This window comes from Schistosoma mansoni, chromosome 6, assembly GCF_000237925.1.
Source record: "Schistosoma mansoni strain Puerto Rico chromosome 6, complete genome".
Lineage (NCBI taxonomy): Eukaryota > Metazoa > Platyhelminthes > Trematoda > Strigeidida > Schistosomatidae > Schistosoma > Schistosoma mansoni.
Window position 1 is genome coordinate 975,464 of NC_031500.1, and position 8,401 is coordinate 983,864.

Below are 8,401 nucleotides of genomic sequence, written 5' to 3' on the forward strand. Positions count from 1 at the left end.
TCCCATTGATGTTTTTAGGACTGCAACTGGTTATTCCGAGTGGACAACGCGATGGCGTTTGAAGCGAAAGGTACTGGGTTTGAGTCCCAGAGTGAACATCAACTATGAGATGCAGGTACATCCAGCTGACGAGTCCCAAATAGAACGAAACGCGCGTCCTAGATTCCACTGCTAGCCACTATCCATCTTTGCTTATCATGCTTGCGAATTCAGGCTATATCGAGGCAATACGCACAGTATGCACATATGCCAATTGCAGACTGTCCAGTTGCAGTCCTAAAAACATCAATGGGAAGATCCAAACAAACAATACTAAGTAAATTGGCTACAAAGTTTTATTTAACTAAAGAATTTCGTGGATTGGTTGGAGTTAGACATTAACACCGTTGAATGACGACCGTGTCAGTGGTCAAGAGGTTAAGCATTCGCGCAAGTGACTGATAAGTTCTGGGTTCCAATCTCACGGGGCTGGATCGTGGATGCTCACTGTTGAGGATTCCAGTACTAGGACGTAAACGTTAGGGTCAATCCTTTTGTGTAGTGTAACGAGTAAGACCGAGTGTAGTAAACAGTACAAGATACAGTGTGAACGCGAAATAACGATTTCATAATGAGGCTGGACGTAATGCGCAATGTGTGCTTAATAAGAAGTAGCAATGCTGTAAAAAAAAGAATTCGACAGTGTGGATAGAAGGACTTTATGGAAACGTCTTCGAAACTATGGTGTTCATGAGACAATCATCAATATCATCCGGAATTCATACAACGGACTACACTGCAAAGTCGTACATGGAGAACATCTGACAGATTAATTCCAAGTGAGCCCCGGAGTCAGAAAAGGCTGCTTATTCTCTCTCTTTCTCTTTCTTCCGATGGTCGACTGGAGTATCATGACCTCCACATCTTATGGAAAGCACGGAATAAAATGGACATCTCAGAATCAATTAGACGATTTGGACTTCACACATGACCTTGCCCTTCTATCTCATACACACGAACAAGTCCAGATGAAAAAAAACTAGTGTAGTAGCAGCTTCTGAATTAGCAGGCCTTAACATACACAGATGAAAAAGCCAGACCCTCGAATAAAACACAGTGAATACCAACCCAATCTCACTTGATGGAGAAACTCTGGAAGATGTGGAATCTCTCACATATCTGGACAACATAATCTATGAACAAGGAGGATCGGATGTAGACGTAAAAGCAAGGAATCGGAAAATCGAGACAGCATTCCCACAGTCGAAGAACATATGGAACTCAAAACAACTGTCAATCAATGCCAAATTCAGAATCTTCAATATGAATGTCAAGACAATTCAGTTGTACAGAGCTGAAACATGGAGAACTACTACAACCATCGTCAAGAAGGTACAAGTATTTATAAACAGTTGTCTATGCAAAATATTCAACATTCACTGGCCGGATACAATCAGAGACAGTCTTCTATGGGAGAGGACAAACAAGCTTCCAGCTGAACAGGAAATTAGGAAAAGATGTTGGAAGTGGATAGGACATACATTGAGGAAATCACTAAACTGAATCATGAGGCAAATGCCAACATGGAATCTTGAATTGAAATGAAAAAGAGGAAAACCAAAGAACACACTGCGTCGGGAATCGGAAGCAGACCTAAGAAGGATGAATAGCAACTGGAAAGAACTGGAAAGGATTGCTTAGGATAGGGTTGAATGGAGAGTGCTGGTAAGCGACCTATGCTCATTCACTAGGGGTGACAGGCGTAAGTAAGTAAGTAATCCTGTAAAAAGCTAAAAATGAATGGAATTAATACGTTTCTATGAGAAGATATAAAAGTCACAAATTTTGATGGATCGATCTAGTGACGATCAATCAGTTAGTAGATATCTCGATGACAATATATTTTCCATCAGATACATATCTATATGTTATCATTACTGAAATTAGATACTGGTGAGATAAATAGAATGTAAAACGAATGGCTGCAATCTATCCAGCAGTTTAAAAGTTATGGCTAAAAGTATACTTTCGATATCCACTGTGATGTTGCCATAAGGAATTTCTGCAGTAATTTCTTAGTTACACTTTCTTTCATAACTTCTGAATTGATCAATGTTTCATAGTGATTCTTTTTAGCATCACTACAGTAATTAAGTTCAATCGGTTGATAAATAACTTGTCTCTGTATTGTAAGATGCTTTCACTAACGATTAAGCTCGGTCATACTTGGAATGTCACATGAGGATACTATCCTTAATTCAAGTCTCATGAAGTCGAAAAAAAAAGTATCGCAAATGTAATTAAAACGATTTTGATGGTTCAAGTATCAGGAGAATGAAATAATGGTTTGAATAATTTTTTCTGGTTAGCGTTTTTTTAGCGATCGGCAAAGCAAGAGCAGCATATTTACAACTGAAGAACATCTCGAACTCAAAACAACTGTCTGTCAACCAACACCAAGATCAGAACTTTCAATACAAATGTCAAAACAATTCTACCGTATGGGGTGGAGACGTGGAGAACTACGAAAGCAATCATCCAGAAGATACAAGTGTTTATTAACAGTTGTCTACGCAAGATACTTCGGATCTGTTGTCTACGCACTATCAGCAAAATTCTACTGTGGGAGAGAATAAACCATATTACATCGAATGGAGGAATAAATCAGCAGGAAGCACTGGAAGTGGATAGGACACACAGTGAGGAAATCACCCAATTGCGTCCCAAGACAAGCCCTCACATGGAATCCTGAAGGCCAAAGGAGAAGAGGAAGACCAAAGAACACATTACGCCGAGAAATAGAGACAGACATGAGAAGAATGAACAAAAACTGGATAGGACTAGAAAAGAAGGCCTAGGACAGAGTGGGTTGGAGAATGCTGGTCGGCGCCCTATGCTCCATTGGGAGTAACAGGCGTAAGTAAGCAAGTGAGAATGAAATAATGAGTTCCATGTGTATCCTGGGCTATTTTGATAGATAGAGCTGAAGATTTCCGATAAGACTGACTGTTCACTATGAATATTGTAGATGGTTTGGAATATATTCAGCAGATTTTATTGATTATCCAGATCTCGGCGTTTGCTTTTTAGCGTTCTCAAAGTTCATTGTCATCGGGATGTAATGCACGAAATGCTTTTAACAGTCCTGTAAGTGTAATAAGACAAAATTGGCCTGTTTGCTCTGTGATTAACGCTAGCATTGATCAGAAGTGGTGTTCAATGGTAGTAATAATAATACAGTAAGAACGGTCTTTCAATGTTTTTGGTACCCAAGTGGTTGTTCCAAGGATTAAATTATGGTTTTCAAAAGGTGTAAAACCATGGATGGTGTCTAATCCTCTTGAAGACCAACGTGAAATTACCTTCTTACAGAGTCTGATTATAATTGTGAATTGGACGCTTGATTCTACCACTGGTCATATGATTGTCTCAGAGATTAAGCCACATATGTTCAAACACGTATCTTGAAACTGTGAATCTCTGACTAAAAACCTATTGTTCCTTAGATCGTAAACAGTACACGGATAACTGCAGTAATTTTAGAGCTGATACACTCCTTGAATACTTGACTCGCAAGGGTATAGGTGAATTCGTTAAGACAAAACCAACCAGATGCAGCTTCAATTGTGATTCACTAAGAAAATACTGAATCTACATATCTTATGTAACAAAGATATACAATCTTAGAACATACATGACGCTGTAGTTATATTGCTTTCTTTTTCAAACATTACTTAATGACATAACAGGATAATTTAAATATTTTCTGTTCCTCACGTTATACTACTGTTGTACGACTATGCTACGGATGACCGACTTTATACTACAACCGGACTGGATACTCAGTCGATACGTTGTAAGCAAGCTGGATCACGTTATACTAGATACACAATTCACAACCAAGTATAAGAAGCCAGAGTATAAACTAAGTACTACGTTATTCAATACAGTTATAAGCAACCCACATTCAATAAAGTCCAGTAATCATATATTAAATAGTTAGTATCTGACACTTTGCTTTCAATGATGTCCTCAATGATTCTTCTTTAAAGAACATGAAAGTTAGTTGCTCTTTCCCTAGCGGGTTTGATAGTCTGTATTGGTGCGGAGTTGCATAGAAATAAAGAAACAACTTTTCTGTGATCCCTTGTTCACAAGAGTACTTCAAGAGAGATTATTCTGCCTCCAAAAGCTCTGTACGGTCAAAGGTGGGGAGAGTTTAATCTCTTTCTCTTGAAATGCTCTCACATGACCACGAGTATACAGTCACTGTCAGGGACGTCCTACTCACTGCTTTTTTTGCTAAAGAGGTGTTGTTTACAAAATTGAGAAGACATAAAGTGAATGTCCTGTGTTTTGACCATGTTGGTGAATATGGATGATCAACCTAGGGGAGTTGGAATACCTTGATTTCAAGCTAATGATGCATATAGGCTCCAGGATGTTGAGGGAACAAATGACCCGTAAACCTATTGTTGGTCATCGGCTACCATGGGACCGAATCGCGTAACATCGCTCCAATGCCTTGTAGATTAAACCTGTAGTTCAAAGGCTTGAAGAGTAACCTCCTAAGAAGACAACCTGCTTCGGTTTGGACATCCAGGCAGTATTCCAGCTCACATACAAATTAGATGATGGAGTGTAGCGCATATATATTTGATGCATCCTTCTATCAATGTTTATATGTTTAAATACATAACTATACCTTAGACTAGGAATTCGATTATTGTAGAAGTAACATTAATCGATTTTGCGAGAATGTTTTGTTGCTTACCTTAAAAACACCTTTTCCTTATTCGAAAGGTATCCATTTAGATCAAATTTACTGATGTTTATTTAGTCAACTGGAACTGACAACTAATGGATCTTTTTTCTTATTTACCTAGTAAAAATATGAGTAGTTAGTTAATGAGGTTTAATTTGTTCAATCTAACTGGCGTTTGTTGTAGCAAATACAACACGGAGAACGGCAAGGCAATCACACTTGACGGTGAAACTCTGGAAGATGTGAAAACGTTCACGTACCTGGTCAGCATCATTGATGAACAAGGAGGATCGGATGTAGATGTAAAGGGGAGGATTGGCAAAGCAAGGACAACATTCCTACAATTGAAGAAAATATGGAACTCAAAATAACTTTCAACCAATATCAAAGTCACAATCTTCAATACGAACGTCAAGACAGTCCTACTGTACGGAACTGGAACGTGGAGAACTGCTACGACCATAGTCAAGATTTATTTATTTATTTAAACACATAAATATTGGTGCAAGGGGGCACCAGATAAATATGCGCCTCACAAATCTCATTCGATTTGTGTGAGGGCTGTGATACTGCCCAAGTGCCCAGACTGAAACAGGTGGTTTTCTTAAGGGACCACACCCGGAGCCTTTGACCTGAAGGCCTAGTCCACAAAGCAGTGGAGCATCGTGAAGAGATGCAGTCCCATGATAGCCTGTGACCAACGATTGGTTCATACACTATTTGTTCCTTCAGGATACTGAAGCCAGCCCATGTGCACCATTTATTTGGAATGTGGGTTTTTCAACTCCTCTAGGTGAACTTTCCGTGTCCACCAACCCGGTTAAAGCGCCGGACATTCGCTTTTTCGCGAGACAACTATCTAGTTATTTTATTCTAAAATAGTTAACTAACAAAGGTTAGTTAGTCATATAAATTGTTAATTTTCTCATTATGACCAGACTGGTCAAAGATCTACAGAGAAATAATGATCTGAGCAGTTAACCAAGCCTAGAGAAAGCTATTCACCAGCCCGACTCACTTTAATAGTAATCAGGTGATATTGAATCATTTGTCCAGGACTCCATTCCATGTCAGGTTTTAAGTATGCCCTAGTAATGACTGTAAAATCGATATGAAACAGTATTATTCTCAATGGTTAAGGTTGAATCAATCAATCAATAATATTTTCATTAAGCACTTACCACTTAAGATTTAGTTATTCTAGGACGGGCTATCATGAAATCGCCCCCAAATGATCTGATACGGCCGAGAGTGGGGAGAGTCCTTCTTCCCTCTCCAAATGCTCTCACATAGCCACGCGTATACAGCCTCTGCCAGGGAAGTCCTACACACTATTTTCTCGTGGCATCACTGTTGTTTACGAAATTGAGAGGACGAAAAGCAAATGTCCGGCGCTTTAACCGGGTTGGTGGACACGGAAAGTTCACCTAGAGGAGTTGAAAAACCCACATTCCAAATAAATGGTGCACATGGGCTGGCTTCAGTATCCTGAAGGAACAAATAGTGTATGAACCAATCGTTGGTCACAGGCTATCATGGGACTGCATCTCTTCACGATGCTCCACTGCTTTGTGGACTAGGCCTTCAGGTCAAAGGCTCCGGGTGTGGTCCCTTAAGAAAACCACCTGTTTCAGTCTGGGCACTTGGGCAGTATCACAGCCCTCACACAAATCGAATGAGATTTGTGAGGCGCATATTTATCTGGTGCCCCCTTGCACCAATATTTATGTGTTTAAATAAATAAATAAACTCTTTTTTTTATGAACACGACTAACTCTTCCAAGGATTCATTTTTGTTTCGCTCCTTCCATTGTTCGGTGAGCGTTTATTTATTGCTCCTTGTGTAATTGACCGACCTATTTGGGTCTTGATACCGACTATATTCATTGATGTACTTGAAAGAAAGTATGATTGGTTATTCTATATTAGAAGGTTACGTGCTTTGATGATGGTGTAATGAACAAAGATTCAAGTTGGACGACCAAATGTATTTCACATAAAGTTACAGAATCTTTTGTTAAATTATGAGTACCATACACTGAATACTTCATTTGCAAGATTTTATCATTTGTCTTTCACATTCTGTATGATTCTTTCAACTCACAATTCATTTCTATTTCCGTTTCTGTTTTCTTTTCAACTTGATCTTCTTGGCCTTCTGCTTCTAGAGTTTCTACTTTCGATTAATGTTACATACTACTATATCTGTCGGGATATGTAGCACACACTACAATAGCATTGCTTAGACTCTATATGCCACAACGTATCCAAGGAATTCATCAGATACAATATACAATTTTCCAAAATTTTACGTTTTTCAACCATTTCTTAGGTTTATAAACAAAGATGGCAGCTAGCTGTGAAATCCAGGATGCGCGTTTTGTCTTATTTTGGTCTCGTCAGCTGGATGTACCTGCATCTCAGAGTTGATGTTCACTCTGGGACTCAAACAATACCATGTGAATTTAAACTTCACCCCATCGCACAAGTAAGTGGCTATCAGGAATCAGTAGCTGAGTGGATAAAGCGATGGTGTTTGAAGCGAAAGGTACTGGGTTCGAGTCCCAGAGTGAACATCAATTCTGAGATGCAGGTACATCCAGCTGACGAGTCCCAAATAGAACGAAACGCACGTCAAACTGGATTCCACTGTTAGCCACTATCCATCTTTGCTTACAAAGCTTGTGAAATAAGGCTATATCGAGGCAATACGCACAGTATGCACACATGCCAATTAGAGGCTGACCAGTTGTAGTCCTAAAACATCAATGAGGAGATTCAAACAAACAATAATAAGTGAATATTATCATTATTACTGATTCTACTTAATTATCACTAAGGTAATCACTAACGTAATTTACATGATAAAGTCAAATGTCAATGATACCTAAATAGGAATTCCACTTTAACAAAAAAAACAATCGACATTAGTTATAGATATTCATTATATTAATAGAATGACAATGAACAATAGTAATTCATTAATGGATAACATGTGACTAAGATATATATGTATATATTTAGGACATTTTAAATGATATAGGATGATGAATGGAACTGAATAGTTAGTCTGATTTTGGAAATATAGTTACTAGGGAATTATTTGCTTGTATCTTCTCATTGTTGTTAAGCACTACAATTGATTAGTCTCTCTTATTGGCATATGGGCATACTGTGAGGATTGCCTCGAGATTGCCTTAATTCACAAGCTTTATAAGCAAAGATGGTTAGTGGCCATCATTGGAATCCAGGACGCGCGTCCGATCCTATGTGAGACTCGACAGTAGGAGGTACCTGTATCCCAGAGTTGATGTTCACTCTGGGACTCGAACCCAATACCATTCGCTTTAAACATCATCGTGTTATCCACTTAGCTACTGAGTCCTGATAGCCATTTGCTCATACAACGGGATAAAGTTTAAATCCATTTGGTATTGTTTGCTTGTATTTTCTTATTGTAGTTTAGCATTACAATCTATCAGTCTCTCTCTTATTGGTATATGTGCTTTCTGTACGGATTGCCTCGACATTGTCTTAATTCACAAGCTTTATGAGCAAAGGTGGATAGTGAACATCAACTGTGAGATGGAAGTACATCCAGCTGATGAGTCTTAAGTAGGACGAAACGCGCATCCTGGATTTCACTGTTAGCTACCA